The sequence below is a fragment of the Balaenoptera physalus genome, assembly GCF_965194825.1.
Source record: "Balaenoptera physalus genome assembly, chromosome: 7".
Classification (NCBI taxonomy): Eukaryota; Metazoa; Chordata; class Mammalia; order Artiodactyla; family Balaenopteridae; genus Balaenoptera; species Balaenoptera physalus.
In genome coordinates, this window is record NC_138886.1 from 71,062,896 (window position 1) to 71,081,235 (window position 18,340).

The following is an 18,340-nucleotide window of genomic DNA, read 5'->3' on the forward strand; positions in this document are numbered from 1 at the left end:
ACCTTTGGCTGTCAGATGAAGCCTAGGGACTTCTCTAAATAATGAACTTTTTAAACAGATAGGATAAAACACAAAAGACTACAAAAGAAGCCAATTATATTAAAATATAGTTATCAAAAAATATAAACATTGTGATATAGTAATATGTACACTCTTTAAAATTAATGCATTAAGTAACAGGGAAGTATATAGGTCTATTACAATGAGTAATATGATTCTGATGAGATGAATATAAAAAATATTTTGTGATATCTGCAATAATTATTGTGTGACATAAAAATATCTGAGATTTATATTGGTAAAAAGTCAAAGTTATTATTATCACTACCATGGTTTGTTGTTTACACTCAAAATTGAAAGCAATGCTAGATCCTAGTTAATGAAAATAAATATGTAAATTTTTCCTGTTCAAGTTCACAGACTCCCTGAATTTTATGAGTTATGGACCCCACTCAAGAACCCCTGCTCTAAGGAATCATTATATTTTATATCTCAATGGAAAAAGTATGGATCACAGTTCCATGTTCACTTCAGCATTATTCAGAATAGCCAAGATATGGAAACAACCAACGTGTCTATCAACAGATAAATGAATAAAGAAAATGTGGTATATACATACAATAGATATTATTCAGTCATAAAAAAGAAGGAGAAACCTTGCCATCTGTGACAACATGGATGAATCTGGAGGACATTATGCTGACTGAAGTCAGCTAGTCACAGAAGGACAAATACTACATGATTCCACTTATATGAGGAATCTAATAGTCAAACTCATAGAAGCAGAAAATACAGTAGTGGTTTCCAGGGGCTGGGGGTGGGGCAAATGGGCAGTTACTGTTCAGTGTGTAGCAAGTTTCAGTTATGCAAGACATATAAGTTCTAAAGATCTGTGGTACAACATAGCACCTATAGTTAACACAGTATTGTGCCCTTCAAAATTTGTTAAGGGGGTAGATCTCATATTAAGAGTTCTCACCACAGAAGAAAAAAGAAGAGTATAAAAGCACAGAAGAAAATTTTAGGTATTGGATATGTCTATTTCCTTGATTGTGGTGATGATGTCATGGGTGTTGCATATCTCCAAACTCATCAAATTGTATAACATTAAATGTGCAGTTTTTTGTATATCAATTACACCTTACTAAAGCTGTTAAAAAATCACAATTAAAAAAAGCATGGATCAATGATACAAGCCTACAAAAATAAACATGCCCCCGTGTGTTGCCTGGCCACTTCCCCCAGTGCATTTCTAATTTCAATGATTATATTTTTCATTTCTAGGAATTTTATTTTTTAAAGATCTGCCTGGTAATTTAAGTCTCATTTCCTTTTATATATTTTTGTATTTTATTTCTTTAAAATGTTTACCACACATTTAATATTTTGACTACTTGTTAAAATTTATTATTTCTACTGACCTTCATTTATAGTGGCTGGTTTTATTGTGTGTAAACACCATGTGCCTTGCCATCTTATTTGTGGGAACTCTTTGAGGACCGAGTTTAATGTGCTTTCCTCTAGAAAGAATTTATATTTACTTCTGTCAGGTGTGGGTAGAGGGGGAGGACTGAGGAGAGGTACCACCAACCCAGGAATCTTGTAAATTAAATCATCAGCTTTATTTTTGTTTTTAAGGTCCAAATGGTATTGTGACCAGAAGGTCCTAAATCTGTGTGAGGGCAGGATTATGGCTAGTAACTTTCTGGGTAGATATACATTTTTTTCACCCAGATTTAAGGGTAAGACAGGAAATATCTAATGCCCCTTTGAAGGTGTGATCTTCTGAGACTCCTGGATTTAGGTTTTTTTCCCCACTTTACTGGTTCTCTGATCGGGGGTCCACTGTGTGTTGGCAGATGCCCACAAGACAAATGCTGTCTCAAGCACCTTGTGCTTGTGTGTTTTCTCATTGTTTTCTCATTGTTTCTGGCCTGTGTGTTTTCTCATTGTTTCTGGCCTCTGAGGATTTCCCTGACTTTTTCCCATACTCAGCAATGCATTAGTTTTTTAAAAATTACTTTATAAGGCTGTGTGCACATGTGTGTGCATGTGTGTATGTGTGTGTGAGATATTCTCTACTGAGAGGATTTCTTTGGACACCTAGAACACTGTATTGTCAGATCTGGTTCTGACTGGCTTTTTATCTCATTTAATCTTTACAATAATACTATGAGATAGCTCTTATGTCCCCCTTCGTTATAAATGTAGAAAAGAGAATCAGCGAGAGAGGCTAAACTGCTACATTAATACAGCAAGTCAGTGGCAGAACTGAGATTTAAAACTGTATCTGCCAGGCCACCAAGTTCATGTTCTTTCCTTTTTGCTGCCCTGGATTTTATCCTGTGCCTTGACGTAGCATTATATTATGTGCATTATACTAGAATGTTAGGTCCAATATGGAAGAGATGTTTAGCTGTTTTGCCCTTTCATGTACACCCAGTATCTGAAGCAGAGCCAGCACATAGGTCAATAAATATTCATCAGAAGAACAAATAGATGAATTTTTATGTTACCATATAAAATTCATAATGATAATTTTTGAGGCTGTGTAACGTACTAACGAGTTAACTGATTGGGGCAATGTATTTTAAACTTTATACTAAGATATTGTACTATCTGTCTTCAAAGTGAAAAATTCTCAGAAACTGGCCAATTATTTTCTTTTCTTGTACTATCTCTGTCCCATATTGGCCAAATCCTTTTCAGTGTTTTTCTTTGTTTTGTTTTCTTTCTTTTTTTCAGCAAGTCACATCACGACATCCCTGCATTGTGACTCTCCACATTGGGCTGGTGGGCTCCCTGCTTCTGGTTTTGAGGGCTTTGGAGGTGGTTTCCCTTTCATCTCCTGCACTATTCTTTGTAGAGATTAGTCACAACAGCAATGTGATCTCAGGCATTCCTTCTGCTGTGCAGCTGACCGTGAAGCAAAGTAAAAGGGCAAACTATTTTTAAGTCAAGCAGTTACAGGTGCAGAGGACAGATAAGAGTTTAGCTTTGTCCAGGTTGGACACAGCATTGAGCTTCACAAGCTCGTTTTTAGATTTAAGATGTTAATACACACAAAAATGATACCAAAGTGCTTATATTTATGGAATGAATGTTGATTAGTCACAGGTTTCGTCTTTTTTTTTTTTTTTGCTTCCTTTTTCAGTTCCTTTCTTGCTCTCTTGCAACCCTGTATTAATTCATTTTTATTTCTGTAACAAAAAAACCCCCAAATATGTATTTATGTTCCTAGCACTTTGCAGGCACAGAGTGTACACAAACTAATAAGACAGGGAATCCACATGGAAGATGGGAGGACATATTGTTCGAAATATCAAGAATCAAGAGCTATGCTATTTTTGTCCAATACATATTTCATGACAGGTTTGACTCTTTCTTTGATGTCTGTGAACCACCTATTACTTCAGGAGAATTTTGTTACTGATCCAGATTTTCTGCCTTGGAGCCTTAAGCTGCTATGACAGATGTGTTGAATTTTTTATAAAGCTTGAATAAGACACAGTACCTGTATTGAAGCTGCATGCAGTGCATTTGAGAAAACTGTTTTTTCTGTAAGGAAACAACCCCCTATCACCCTGACCCTAGGCAATGAGTTTTCAGATGCGTTTAGGAAATGTGGTAATCGTTGCTGCCTGTTATCTCTAAGTGTGACTAAATTGAGTTGAATAAATATTTATTGAGAGACCAAAAAGAAGAGCCTCCCAGCATCTGCATTAGGTTTGATACAAAGGCTGGCTGTAATGGGGGAGGAGAGCCATCAGAAGAGACAGGAGTAAATTCATGGTGGCAAGAGAATTCAGGAGTCTGTGGTGGCTATGATCATACACATATTTCAGGGTATAGTGGGGAAGCAAGTTGGTGGACCATTTCTGAAAAGGCTTGGAATACTTGGCTGCAAGTGGCAAGTTACATATGACCAACACTATTAGGCCTTGGCATTTCATCCAATAATGAGTCAGTGTCAGGTGAGGTTCTGACGCAGCAGGAGTGCTGTGCCAGCAAACATGTGCAACCCTGAAGAACAGTCTCCATCTGATCTTTGGCTGTGACGTGATCAGAGAAAGTAGTCTGAATTGTGGTGTTCCTTAAAGTTTCTAAGCAGAGATCTGTTCAGCAAGTTTTCTCCTGGAAGGTGTGAGGAGCTGTGAGGGGCCACACCTGTCCAAACTCCCATCCAATTCCCAAATCACAAAACATTCCCATTCATTTCTTATGGTGATCCAAGAGACACATGGAGTACCAAGGCCATGTGGCTATTTCTTCTCTCATTTTTGGAAATGATGTCTATTGAGTGTAGGAAGTATGCTTTCTAAGGTCCTTTGACCACTTGGTTTCAATTAGGGGTTGAAATCACTTGCAGAACTTCCAGACGGTGCAAAGGTACTCTATTACTTGAAAAACAAATGATGAGTTGGGGAGATGTTCTTTATCTATACCACTGTCATCATTTTAACCTTTTTATTAAGGAGCTAGCAATTATAAGCATTTGACTCTTGGAGGCCATCAATGGCTGGGCCTAGATCTGTGATTTTCAAATTAGGTACTAATTGGGTGGGAGTAGGGATACAGTGGTGCCAGAGACTGGACACAATAAATCCTAAAATCTTTCATTTGTATCTTATTTATTATTTAAACAAATATGTCTTAAGCACCTACTGTGTGGGGTGGGGATGTTGCTAATTTGCATCAAGAGAATCTATAATATTTATAATAAGGTGGTCTCTGTTTATTACCCCCATTTTATAGATGGCAACTCTATAAAAGAGGTTGAGAAACTTACTGTAGCTGGTCAGGTGGCAGAGCCCGGACTGGAAAGGGGAGTCTGATGCTCTTCCCATTGCACAAAGCTTCTTCCACAAATGTCAAGGGCAGCTGGATGCTGGCATTCTTTTCAAACTCCAATTAAAGTGATTCTTCAGCAACTGGAGTTGTTGTTTGAAATATTTTTGTTTGTTTTGTATCCTTCCTCTATAGGAAAAGGGAAATATGACTCATCAACGTGGTTGAAGAAGACAGGTAGCTTGACCTGAAAAGACATCTGCAAATATTCTGATACCTTGTAAATTCTATCAAATAAATGTTTAATTTTGTTTTTTTTAAAGTTTGGGTTGCTTTTCTGGATCTAGTTTTTAAATGTCATTGTTGACATTTAATTTACTTAAAATTTTTTTTGGAAGAACCAGAACTTCCCAATTTGGGGGTGGTAGTATTTGTTGATTAGTTATTATGTGCTAGGCACTGCTACATGTATTCTTTTTAAGCTGTCACAACAACCCTGCGAGAAAAGTACTATTATTATCTTAATATTAAGATAAGAATATTAATTAATGGATAAAAATATTGAAGCACAGCAAAGTGACCTGCCCAAGGTGATGCAGGTAGCAGGTAGGAAAACTGGGACTTGAACTTGGGCTGACTGGCTCCAGAGACTGTTTTTAACTACAGTCTTAAAATACTTTGTCCTGGCACTGTACTGATGAGTGTATGACCCTTCTTAGGTCACTTAATGGCTGTGGTCTTCAGATTCATTATTAGCACTAGGTAATTTATTTACTTAGCAGTACCCTTTATTTACATACATGCCTTTGTTTAATCCTCACCCTACAACATAGGGTCCTAAATATAGATAACATTATTATTGTCCTCACTTTACATACGGGGAAATTAGGACTTAGAGAGGTCAAGTAACTGCTAAAGGTGGCATAGCTGGTGAAAGAACTGAGATTCAAACCCTTTGTAAGGGCTTATACAGTCTTAAACTTCCATACATTGAATCCTTTTTTTTAAATTTCAAAGTTATAGTGATAACATGTTTGTTCCATAAAGCCATTCTTCCAAGATGTGACCTTAATCTACAAATGGTTGCAAATGTTTGGGAACCATTGACAGATAACAGCAGTCTTAACAATGAAACACTGTGCTATTAATATTATATTATTATTTTTTTGAGGAGTCACATGTAGCAAACAGGATGTAGCCGGACATGTTAGGCAAGCTGTTACTAACCCAGAAGACTAAAAGGGATTAAATTCTCATTATTACTCATAGTTAGTCCCCAAATATCTGTGTATGTTCAGTTTCTCAGCTTCTTCAGTTTGGCAGGAAGTTTTAAAGAACCAAACAGCATGCCCTTCCGCCCCTGGCATATTCATAAGCTATTTTGGGGTGAGTCATCGGAATTCTGTGGTTTGTATATCCTGAAGGGAGAGAAGAGACACTGTATGGTTAGCATTTATTTGAAACAGCTAGTTGGGAAAAAAATTCTGTGACAAAAGTTCAACATTAGGTAAGAAATGCTTGTGGAAGGATCTTTCTTCTGTTGTTATAAAGATTCAGCTCATAGTCAAACGTCTCTGGGAATATCACACATATCTAATTCTCTAGCCTATGCATATTCACAGCTTGACCTAGTGCTTACAGTAGCCCTGATCTCGCCTTTAGTTGGGGGTAATTCACAGAGAATAAACAACTGGTTGAATGACTCTTCTTCTGTCCTTGGAGTCTCTGCTCCCTAATGTGACTGAAAGTAATGCTCTAAGTTGGACAGAATTGTAGCTATAAGAAAACAGAGAGCAAGCCAAATCTCTGAGGTCTGTTGGATAATATCACCAATATAATGGTTGTGGATTATGATTAAATAATTACAACAGTAAAAAAAATAAGTGGGAAAGAATTAGTTTCTCTCCTTGTAGCTACAAGGGAGCCTAAGGGGGAATTTCAGTCATTAATCACATTTTTTTTTCATCAGGAAAAGAAACTGATTATTAATGGAAGAAGGAAAGAAATACAAGTTAGTTGGCTACTTACGGTGTGCCAGATGCTGCAATAGCACTCCAAAGTCTCATAAATACTATTTACATCTGGGGAAAATATTATTTTCAGAAGCTGAAGTGAGCCTATGGTTCACAGCATTAGTGGTCCGTAAGGCAGGTACAAGGAAAGGAAGTGGTGATATTTGACACCCATGCTTAATCACAGTTACCCATTTGATTATGAGACTACTGCTTGGTCCTTAAAATGGTTTTAGATGGAACATGAATAGGGCATTACATAGCATTGAAATACATAGTGAATAATGCCTTCTTTTTAATTTCCTCTCACTTTTCTAATTATGTCAAATAGGAAATTTCCGTTTGACATTAGTGAGATTTGAAATCTTCTCAGAGCAGGCAACCACATCTCCCTAGACTTGAATAACTACCTATTCCTAGCACTTCTTTGTACAGTTACATTTTACTGATGGCAAGTGAAACTGGTTTTCCATTTACATGGAGTAGACATTTAAAAATGTATCCATATGGAAGAGTGAGTTGATTTTTTAAATATTAATTAAATAATAATACAAGTGATGAACTGAATGGGCAATGGGGAACTGACCTGAAGAGGTTACTCAGCATATAAAACTTTATAACTTTGGTAAAAGGCAGATGGTTTCACAAATAAATACAGAAAACATAGCTTGCTTAAAAGTCCTACCTGCTGGTCCAGAGCAGTCCTTCTCAAAGTGTAGTCCATAGACCAGCAATTGTCTGAAAATTTTTGGCCCACCTGGAAGGAGATAAGTACAGAAATTGCAAGTAATCATTTAGAAACTGTTATAGCTTATTTACATTATGTTGACATCCAACCTCATGAAATATTTTTCTAGTAACTTAGTTTTATTGTATTTTTTCTGTATTTTACAAAAGAATTAGTCTGGAATGGATTAGAAAAGAAACCCTCACATCAACATGTTGTATACCTTAAATTTACACAGTGTTATATATCAAATATATTTCAATTAAAAAGTATTTTTTGAATAAATAAATGAACATTAAAAAAAAAGAAACCCAGTAGTTTGAGAAGCACTGATATAGAGCATATGTTTAGACCAAGTAAGCAGCAGCCTAAGCGGTTACGATAAAGTACTCTGTGTTGGTGAAAAGTACATGATCTTCATGGAATCTAGAATGTGAGTAAAGAGGCTAAGATAATAAGTACATCTGTAAGGTCTGGGGCTGTCTCAATATTTTCATGGTTGTATCCGCAGGATCCAGAACAGTGTCTGGTATACAGTAAGCACTCTCTATATATTTGCTAAGTGAATGACTGAATGAATGAACTGTGGTGTTTGGCAGGCAGGTCTAATGCAATCACCAAAGAGTATGGTCTATTACAGTGCAGTCATAGTTCCTTGTGCTTTTCCAGGCATCTCACAACACTCTCTAGTCCCCTTTGTTCTGATTATAGAAACACCAAGACAGCTTCTGTGTATTAGTTGGGTTGTCAATATACGTTGAATCCAACAAGGTGTGCCTTAATTTAAAATAATTTTTAATTCTGGGCTATATACCACAACAGATAGGATAGGTTGGGTTATGCTTCTGTAATAAACAACCCCAGTATCTCGGGGTTTAACCCAGTAATTATTTTTTCTTTCTCACACACGAGCCCAACAAAGGTTGTCATGGGGCATGGTCATTGCAGTCATCAAAACCTGTACATACATAATAACCAAGCAGAGGAAGTGGCAAATCACACCCTGCCGCTTAGAGCTTCAGCCTGAAAGTGACACATTTCACTTCTATTTATATTATTTTTTGGCAAAAATAATGAGCATGTCTAATATCAATGGGGTGGAGAAACACAACCCTACCATGTACCAGAAAAGTGGGGAACCGGGAATATTTTGTGAAGAGTGCTAATAACCAGCATATACACCTATCTATTATGAATTACATTAGCAAGAGTTATTCTTTCTTTGATCTTCTGTGATTGTACCATCTGCACTGAGTTTTTGTACTCTCAGATCTGCAGACTGAATCTTGCATGTGATGACTCTGTAAATGTAGAGCAAGCTGACGGCTGCCTCAACCGTCAGCTTGCTTACTTTAGCAGCTCTGTTTTCTGTTCTTTCTATAGTAACAATAGTGACCTCTGCTAGAGAATACCAACTCCTTAGGTTCAAATTCTCTCTCTACCAACCAAACTATTTTGTTGAATACATCTTCTGCATCTTTCCATAAGAAGGCATGCGGTTGGCCTTAGATCTTGGTCAAGGAGATTTCTTCTAGGGACATTTTTAAATGACTTTGAATATAAAATTTTTATAAATATTCTTGTGTGAGATTGTTAGACTGAGTCAGCTTCCAGGAGGCTCATCAATCCTGAGAAAATCAAGCATATCAAGTTTCTAGACCTGCAAACCTGAGCAGTAGGCCCTAAGTCCTAGTGATCTATAGATTCCTTCCTTTCCACCCCTCCCTCCTTTCCTTCCATCCATTATCTACCTATCTATCTATCTATCTATCTATCTATCTATCTATCTATCTATATCTATCTATCTATCATCTAACTACCAATCATCCTCCAAGGCAGGACATACCTACATATCTAGATTGGGCTAGAAAGGATACTTCTGAAGTATACAAAAACTTTTACTTTCTAATGGAATATAAAACACTTTTGCCTCTTACAAATATTTTTATATAATCTGCTTGTAAATTTACCAGGAAAGAAAGGATTTTCTTTAAGAAGATGACCTTTTTGCACCTATTGTTAGCATTACTTGGACTTCCAAAATTAGTGGAATCTGAAGCAAGATGGGTGAAATTTGACAGCATATTTGAAAAGCCCATGATTACTGAAATTATAAATAAAAATCAAAATATCAATATCTGCCTCTGTCTACAGACAGACGGTAGAGAGAGGTAGAGGTTTGAGACTTCTAAGTGTGATCAGTATAAGTAGTCAAATCAGTTTACTGAGCTTCTCCAAAGCCACTTCGAAGAGGCTTTTCTCCCAGCTGCCTGTACTGAACACAGTAGCAGCATGATTTCCAGATCTTTACAGGATTGTGCCAGTGGACACAGACTGATCACCAGCTGAATGGTAAGAGGGGAGGGATCTTTTATTACTCCTCAGTCAGCTGTTGCACATCTAGACATGTAGCTAATCATTTATTAGCCTCTAATTTTGGATGCTGGCTCTAGATGATAAGCCTCATAAAAAGCTAACAAGGAGATGCCTTTGATAAGGTGGTAAATCATTAAACAGAGAAATGACCAGTTGATTTATGACTTACTGGACTACTTTAAACTGTGAAAGATAAACCTCAATTTCTGTTTTGCAAGTGATATCCCCGCTGTTCCATAAAAAAAATTAAATCACACAACGCAAAAAAGAGCACATTTTCAAAAAAGAGCACATTTTCACAGTTTCAGAGATTCTGGTTGAGTGGCAGAGCTCAAATCCTAAGATCTCTTCCTATTTACAGAGACTACTATTAAGTTCTTTCAGAGTCTGCATCTCTAATCAGCTTGGTACTGGCATAGCAGGTGCCTTGTGAAAATCTTTTGGTTGTGTGCATCAATCCTGGGTTAAAAATGTAAGATTATATAGACAAAATATTACTAAAAACAGAAAGGATTAAGTCCCCTAAAAAAAAAAAATCTAACACATCTTTCATTACTCCAGTTTCAGGATCTCTGCACTTATCATTCCTTCCATCTGGAACCCTTTCTCTGAGATATTGCTGAGGCTTGGCTTGTTCCTTCACTTCTTTCAGGCCTCTGTTCAAAGTCACTACCTTAGAGATACCTTACTCTGCCACCTTATCTATAGTATCACTCTCTCCACTGTAGCTCTGTTGTTATTTTCTTCATAAAAGTGGATACTACTTACACATTCGTTTACCTATGTATTGTTTGTCTTTGCTGTTAAAATGTAAACCCCATGGGGTGGGGTGGTGGTGTGAGAAGGACTTCATATTGTTTATACCTCTGTTTCTCTAGTACCTAGCTGTGGGCCAACATCCTACCCAGTGAGCGCTTAATACATACACTTAAGAATGAAGGAATGGGTAAACGAATGATGAGTCGATTAATTCTTAAGACTGGAAAATTACTATGGCTCCCAGAAGCATGATTTTTTTCCTCTAAAGTTAGTTGATCATAGTAAAATCAGCGGTTGAAGTAGCTTCTTGTGATCCTTCTGTAATAGTCATATGATATAGTCTTCTCCTGTTATGAAGACAACTATTTAAAAGTTCTTTTCTTCTCACTATGTTGTAACCATATATGTACTAAAATGGATTAGAAAAAGGATTTGATTTGGGGAACATAAGGATCTTGCAATAATGAAGTAAATTCAAGTACCAAATGTTACCTCCTGTCAGCTTATAGTGAGAAAATGTTAATTTCTTCTTTTTTTAATTTTGCAGTCTGTATTAGTTCATTATTTTAAAATCAAGTCACATTTTATCTGCAGTGATTATCATTAGAAAATTAAGTCAACTTTATTTTAAATAGTCATTTTTAGATTAAAGAGACACATTTAAAACAATCAAATACTGTTGATAGGTGAAATAAAAATCTCAAACTTAAATTTTTTGAAGCATGCAACCCTAGAGGAAAACAAAACAAAACTTAAAAAAACTAAGGCTAACTCATGATCAGTGTGGATCCTAGTAAAGTGTACAGACATGACTTTTTTAGAGTTTAGTTGGATCCCATAAAATAATTTCAAAGCATCACTATGCAGGACTTAGTGTTTGTGCTGCAGGCTGCAAATACTAATGTCCCCAGCTAGAAAATGTTAATTTCTTAAAGAAGAAAGATGGGGACTTCTAGACATAGCTAATTGGTGATAGCTAAAAGTTCTCAAAGTAAAACTCTAAAATTTAGATTTTTTTGCATGTAAATAGATCTTAGAAACTTATGAAAAAAGGTATATTTCAAAAATAATGTGAAAATTTGAAAATGAAATCACTTTCCCAATCCTAAAAGAATTTTTCTAACATGCTGAAAGCTGGGACTCTCAAAAGGCAGCACCTCTCCTGCTCCTTCAAAAATTTCTTTTCCATAAACAAATGGACTCTTAAACAGTCTTTCTGAACTCCAACTGTATGTTCACAGAGGCACTTCTAAACTGGGCAGGAGAGCAGGACAGATGGTTTTGAACCTGAGCTTGGGAGAAATGCTGAATGTATGTTGCATGTCATATCTCACAGAGTAACTATAAACCTAGGGAAAAAAATTTGGAAAAACACTAGTCAATCAGGTGCCTAGGACTTTAGAAATACTCAGAATAAATGCTCATTACCCAGTTCTGGTGTCCTATTTCCTCTCCTGACCACATAGTTAGGCAGTTCAGAAATATTTGCCCCAATATTTCCTTGAAAGCAGATAAAAATGGTAGAAATTATGAATAAGTACACAGGGGCAATATCATTTTGTGATAAAATACAACTTATAGCAGTGTTTAGCTGAGAATTTTTTAGGAATATGTACAAGTTTATTATAATTTAATCAGGTGTACATAACAAGAAATTCCTGTAAATTACTATAATTGTTATTTACACTCTCAGATCAAGTTCTTCAGGGCCTACTTGGAGAAAGCTGTATGGAGGGGAAGATTATGATGTGTGAAAACAGGAATCATGTGGAAGACAGGTTGTGTCTTCCACATGACTGGAAATTATGGAATCAGGAAATTAGTGGAATCAGGAAATGGTTCCTTCCCCTTAAGTAGACTTAATATCCTGGGAAAGAAAATTACTCTCTCTGGTCCTCATTTGCCTTAGGTGTAGAGTGACGATTTGACTGAATATAACATTTCCTTGCCACTGAAAGTGCTATGACATGGGAATTCCCTGGTGATCCAGTGGTTAGGACTCCATGCTTCTACCGCAGGGGGCATGGGTTAGATCCTTGGTCAGGGACTTAGATTCCACATGCTGTGCAGCATGCCAAAAAAAAAAAAAAATTGCTATGACTTATGATTCACCTTCTGAAGTTTTATTCAGCTGAAAAACGGTTGCTTCTTATTTTTACTTTATTTTATAAGGTTTATTTAAGAAGAATTCACTCTGTTGAATGCAATAAGAAAAAGAGCTGAAAAAGGGATACAACTAGAGGAAAGAAATGGAAGAAGATAAAATGATCAGTTGTTGATAACATGATATTATGCCCAAAATAATAAGTGAAAAATTCTTAGAATTAGTAAAAGTTTAAAGTGAATTGATACAAAATAAACATTCACAAAACGATTCCTTTCTTCCTCTATACCAATAATTAGAAAATAAAAGGTTGTGGGGAGACCCCCATATACCATAGCAACTATAAAAATAAAGCATCCTAAAATTAGCTGATCAATAAATATGCAGAAACTATACAAAAACTATAAGATTTTAATATGCTTCATAAAAGAAGACAAGAAAATAGACATGTTCATGAGTGAGAAGACTCAATGTCCTAAAGATGTGTGTCTTTAACGTATATATTAAGAGTAATGTCAATCAAAATCTCAACAGGACTTTTTGGAAAATGTGCCCAAATAATTCTGATGCTCATCTGGGAAAATAAATGGAAATAATTTCTCCTACCTCTCCTCCGGCGGAGGTGAAGGTCTGGGCTGAGTGACAGGGTATGGATGGCAGGAAGGTAAGGAGGCAGGCTGGGGACAGAGGACTGCAATCACCTGGGTCCTGTGACCCACTCTCAAAGTGGTCCAGAGCAACTCTTGGACAAGACCTGGGGTGTTTCCCACTGGGAAATGAGTGTATTTCAATCATTCAACAAAGATTTACTGAACATCAGGAATTAGGGATAGAGCAGTGAACAAAACAAAGTCTCATCCCTGGGGAACTTAGGTTCAAGTTGGAGAGGCAGACAATAAGTTTAGGTTTTGCTGAATGATTCTTAAGCCTTATAAGGGAGACCTGGAGACACCTACCAAGATCCTAGTGAAATAAATTAATGCTTCTTAAACTGTTTGTCTTGAAGGACCAATTGTTTTTATTTCTAATCCGTGGCAGACAGATATTTTTGAACATATAGAATCTTCTGCTTGGATGATGTGGTGCTACCAAATTTTTGTTCTTTTCTCATTCACAGGTCCTTGGAGCACACTGAGTGGCACTGAAGTTAATAACCTCAGGCAACGTGTTGCAAATGGGATATAGTACTACAGACAAGCTGGTTTCTAATGAAAGTCGGCTATTTGAGTGAATTTTTCCTCCATTCCTTTGTCCTTTCAGTTGTTCCCCTTCATTCACATAAGAGTACTCAGATTTTTAAAAGTTTCAGTCCTCTACACTTCAAACTTGGTCTCAAGTGGCAGTGGCATGAGGGGAACTAACAGGGTAAGTCAGCTGAGCAGAGTCAGTTGGAGTCCACGCTCTGAACTGTATCTCCCTGGGTTCAAATCCTGGGCCTTTGCCCGCTAGCTCTGTACCCTTGGGTGCTTTGAGTGGGGAATGGAGTTTACTGGCAAAGAATATGGATAATCTTCTAAAAAAGATAAAGAACAAGGGACGGTCAGAGAGTATGTTTCCCTCCTTTGTATATTAAGAAATATCAGTTTCATTTTTGAAGATCTCAAAATTAATGAATGGCCTAATTTCCCATCTAAATTCTTATACAGTTTGTCCTAATTCCCAAGTTCCTCGGGCTCTCAGGCAGTATGAGGGCCTCAGTCAAATTATGTCAGAGGAAATTGCTGTTCACTTCAAAAGTTGTTTCAAACCTCTCTGAGAAACAGTTTTCCTGTCGATGGATATAATAATGATATATAATGGCAATCATATTGCAATATATAAATGTATATATTTATGTTTTACACCATAAATTTATACAATGTTATATGTCAATTATGTCTCAATTTAAAAAGTGATACACCTTGTAGGGCTGTTGAGAGCATTAAGTTATTTAATGTTTGTAGAGCTCCTAGCACAGAGCCAGGAATATTTTAAGTGCTTGATTAATGTTAGCTGTTATCTTAGAAACAAGGGTTAAACAGGTAGTTATTTGTTTGTATGTACGGTTTTCTTCTACCTCCAGGGTTTCTAAATTCAGCACTCCTGAATTTCAGAAAAGTATTTTCTTGATTCCTTTTCCTTTCTGATTCTTATACAAACGGAAGAGGCGTGCTGGTATATGGTTGTTTATATGGGTTTAGTTAACATTTAGGTTTTGAATCAGACTCTGTGGACCCCACTTTCTCTTTCCCTTATGGCTTGCTTTCAGAAAGACTTTAGTCATAAAGATCACCTCAGTTAGCCTTGAGGGAAACAGAGAAGAAGATGTGTCCCTGAGAGGCAAAGTGGGGCCAGTGAGGTGCATGAGGAGAAGGATGGTCTGAGGAGCCAGGGAGCTGGCTTCTGCCAGCAAACAGGGTGCGCCCACCATAGTCACCTCCGTTCTATCTGGCCCCAAATAAGGTCACCTTTGACTCATTTTTATTTCCCTCCCGGGGCAGAAGCAAGCTTTAGCCCATGCCAGTTTATCACTTAATTTGGAAATTGTTTTTGACTGTCAGATGCAACTATGTCTGAAATCAAGATTAAGGCCTGTGATTCTTTGGTGAACAAAATGGAAATAAATGCTGAAAATTCCCCTACCCACTTTGAAAGGCTAACATGGAGAGGATTGTTTTCTAGGTTAGTTTTATCTTTCCAGGTGTTTTGTAGAAGCCTAAACAGTCAGTCATTGGGTATGAGTCACCTGGCTGTGGTCAGATTAGAAATTCCTAAAACATGATAGAGGAGTCCAGCATCTGAAGCAGGGAAAACGAAGGGAGGCAACCCTCTATGGCTTCTATCACCACCCCCCAGCCCTTGGAAGCCTAATTCTCCTTCTTAAGTTTTGGACAGGTACATATAGAGATACTTGTTTTCTAGTCTTCTTTTCCTCCTTTCCTCTTGTGTTTTTTTTTTTTTTCCTGACTTTTAAAACCAGATACTTATTCATGCTGAATGTATAAAAGATCATTATCAGGAAATTGATTTTTTGTGTGTAAAAAATGGTTAAAAGAGGGAGAAGATGGAAGAGGAGAAACAGAAGAGGTGGAAATGGGAAAAAGAACTGGGCAGGAGAAGGGGCAGGAGGGAAGGAGAGGAGGAAGGGTACGCTGAGCCCGCAGAGACCAATGGTGAGAAGGGGAGTCTGTGTTCCTTTAAAAGACGGGCTGAGGACAGACATACTTTGCTAAAGTGTGCTTTTTGCCCATGCCAGAACTAAAGAAAACAAAGGCTACTGCAGCCGCCGCTTTAGCAAAAAGCAATTGCTGCAATTCACCTAATTTAAATTTTAAGCTGTTTCGACCTTAAAAATCTTCCAGAGCAGTTTCTGTAGTCTTGAAATTGCTCAGTAGCTCAGAGCCAATGATAAGCTGGTCCCCAGGTGTTTTCTATTCTGCGGAGCTCTCCAGAAGACTGGTAGGTTTGGGCAAGAACAGTGTTTCCACTGCCCACTTGACGTTTCCCTGACCTGCCTTTCTGAAGCAGAGTAATACAAGCCCTAATTAGAAATGAAAGTCAGCGGCTGAAATGTCCTTTTCTTTACAGAACTCCATGTCATTTACAGCAGTCAGATGTTCCTGTTTAACTACTAAATGCCACACTATCCCTTAGCGCCGAGGAGTCAAAGAACCCGGACAAGTAAGTCATGTTCGTTCTTAAAGGTGCCCAGGTACTTTTGAAGCCGTGATTATTTTTACTTTGAGGACACCTAGTGGCAGTTTATTGCCTGTGTTCTTTAAAGGCGAACTGAAAGGAACTACAGGATGTAGTAACCGCAGGGGAGCCTGTTATTCTCAACGCCTTCCCACCTGCAGCCGGACTTGCCTTCAGCCTGAGAGCAACCCTGCTCTGGCCCTGGGAGATACGCTGGCCCTTGCCAGGTTCTGCGGCCAAATCCCGAGCCCCACCTTTCACGGTTATCAAACAAAATCCCCTCGGCCCAACTGTTTTACAAGTGGTTTTTAATGAGCTCATTGTTTACTGGCCGCCACAATATGGTCAATTCATCAACTAATGACCAGATACGGACCGTCCGCTTTAGGCAGACATTTTGAGGGGGTTAGAAAGATAAGACAAAGATCTAGGTGAAAGGGAATTTTTTTTTTTAACCTTTTGCTGCTGGTGGTGAAGTGCTCCTTCCCAGCTGTGTCCTCAGAGTCGACGACCTCATGCCTCTTTCCTTTTCCTCATCTGTAAAATGGAGGGGAGCGTGGTTGTGAAGATCACGTGAAATCTCGAGATAACTCGCACAGCGCCTCGTGTCCGGGAAACGCTAAGTAACTGTTCAGATCCTTCCCCCTCTACTCCTCTCACCTTACCCCAGACCTGGGGCATGGCCCTTGCTCTAGTTGTCTTGTCTTCTGGACAGAAGTGTCACTGCTCCACTCTGATCCTTCTCAGTCCCGGGAGCTAAACACATCTCACCGCTTTCATTCTCGCTTGCAGATCTACTGGCTTGCCCTGGATCCCTCTTACCACCCTGTTCTGTTAGATGGAGATAAATCACACAAAATTGAATCTCTATAGGCAGAGTTTCCTGTTAGTTACGCTATCCAGCATCAAAACTGGCTGTTTTTAACAGTAAATTCCCTGACAGTCAAGAAGAGATGACGTGATTAGCTCTTTGCTAGGAAGCTGCTGATGCCCCCATGCTTTTTTTGGCGTGAGTTTAGACAAGATGGTTTCTACAGTCCTCACTGCATTTAGTATAAAGTCCAAACATTTTAATATGGCCTTCAAGGAGCCACAAAGCTGTCTCTACCTACCCCTCCAGCTTCATCATGAGCCACTCTTGGCCTTGCTTATTATGTTCCTACTCATTAATTTAAAAAAAATCTTCCATAAACCAAGTGAGCTCTTTTTTGCCTTGTGAAATTAGCACATGAGTGTTCTTTTTGGACCTCTCATTCTACTCTTTATCTGGCTAACTCCTTCCTACTCATTCTTATAGGATTTAGCATAAATGTTGCTTCCCTGGAGAGTTCTTTCCTGACCCTCATCTAAATTTGGTCTCTTCCTAGCACCTGTCATAATTTCTAGCTCTGTGTTTATGTTTGTTTATTTTCTGTGCTCCCACTAGAAATGTATATTCAGTGAAAATAGGGACATGACTGTTTTATTTCCTGTGCCTAGCAAGATGTTGGCTTATGCAGAGCACTCATTATTGAATGAATGAAACCAACCCTGTTAATGAGGAAGGTCCGTGGATCATTTCCACACACTAACCTGCCCTGCATTTCCATGGACAAAGCATTTGTTTGTCCAGCAGCCTTCTGGGGAATCTTCTTTGCCTCAGAAGTTATTTTCAGTTATTGATAGTTTTAAATGAACAAAAATTTGTTCCTAAGAAGGCTTCCTAAGAATAATCTTTATCTTTTTTACCGTTCAGAAGATACTTTCCCCTGGTTAAAACAAGTAATTTAATTAATGCCCCTGTGTAAACTTATAATAGCTCAAATTCCGTTGGGACAAATCCCCATCACAGTAGATAGCTTTGTGTAATGAAAAGATTTCTTATGCCCTGAGTTTGTGGGTTGAGAACTAATCCAAAAA

The 18,340-nt window shown here is 37.8% G+C and overlaps 1 long non-coding RNA gene across 1 annotated transcript in view; it reads left to right on the forward strand.

Annotated features, from left to right (window-relative positions):
- The first annotated feature begins 1,960 nt into the window (after nt 1-1,960).
- LOC309664780 overlaps nt 1,961-18,340 on the forward strand; it is a 160,508-nt gene continuing 144,128 nt past the window's right edge. Inside the window, exon 1 of the long non-coding RNA XR_014266038.1 lies at nt 1,961-16,426. This is a non-coding gene — a long non-coding RNA (uncharacterized lncRNA). The remainder of the gene's footprint in view (nt 16,427-18,340) is intronic.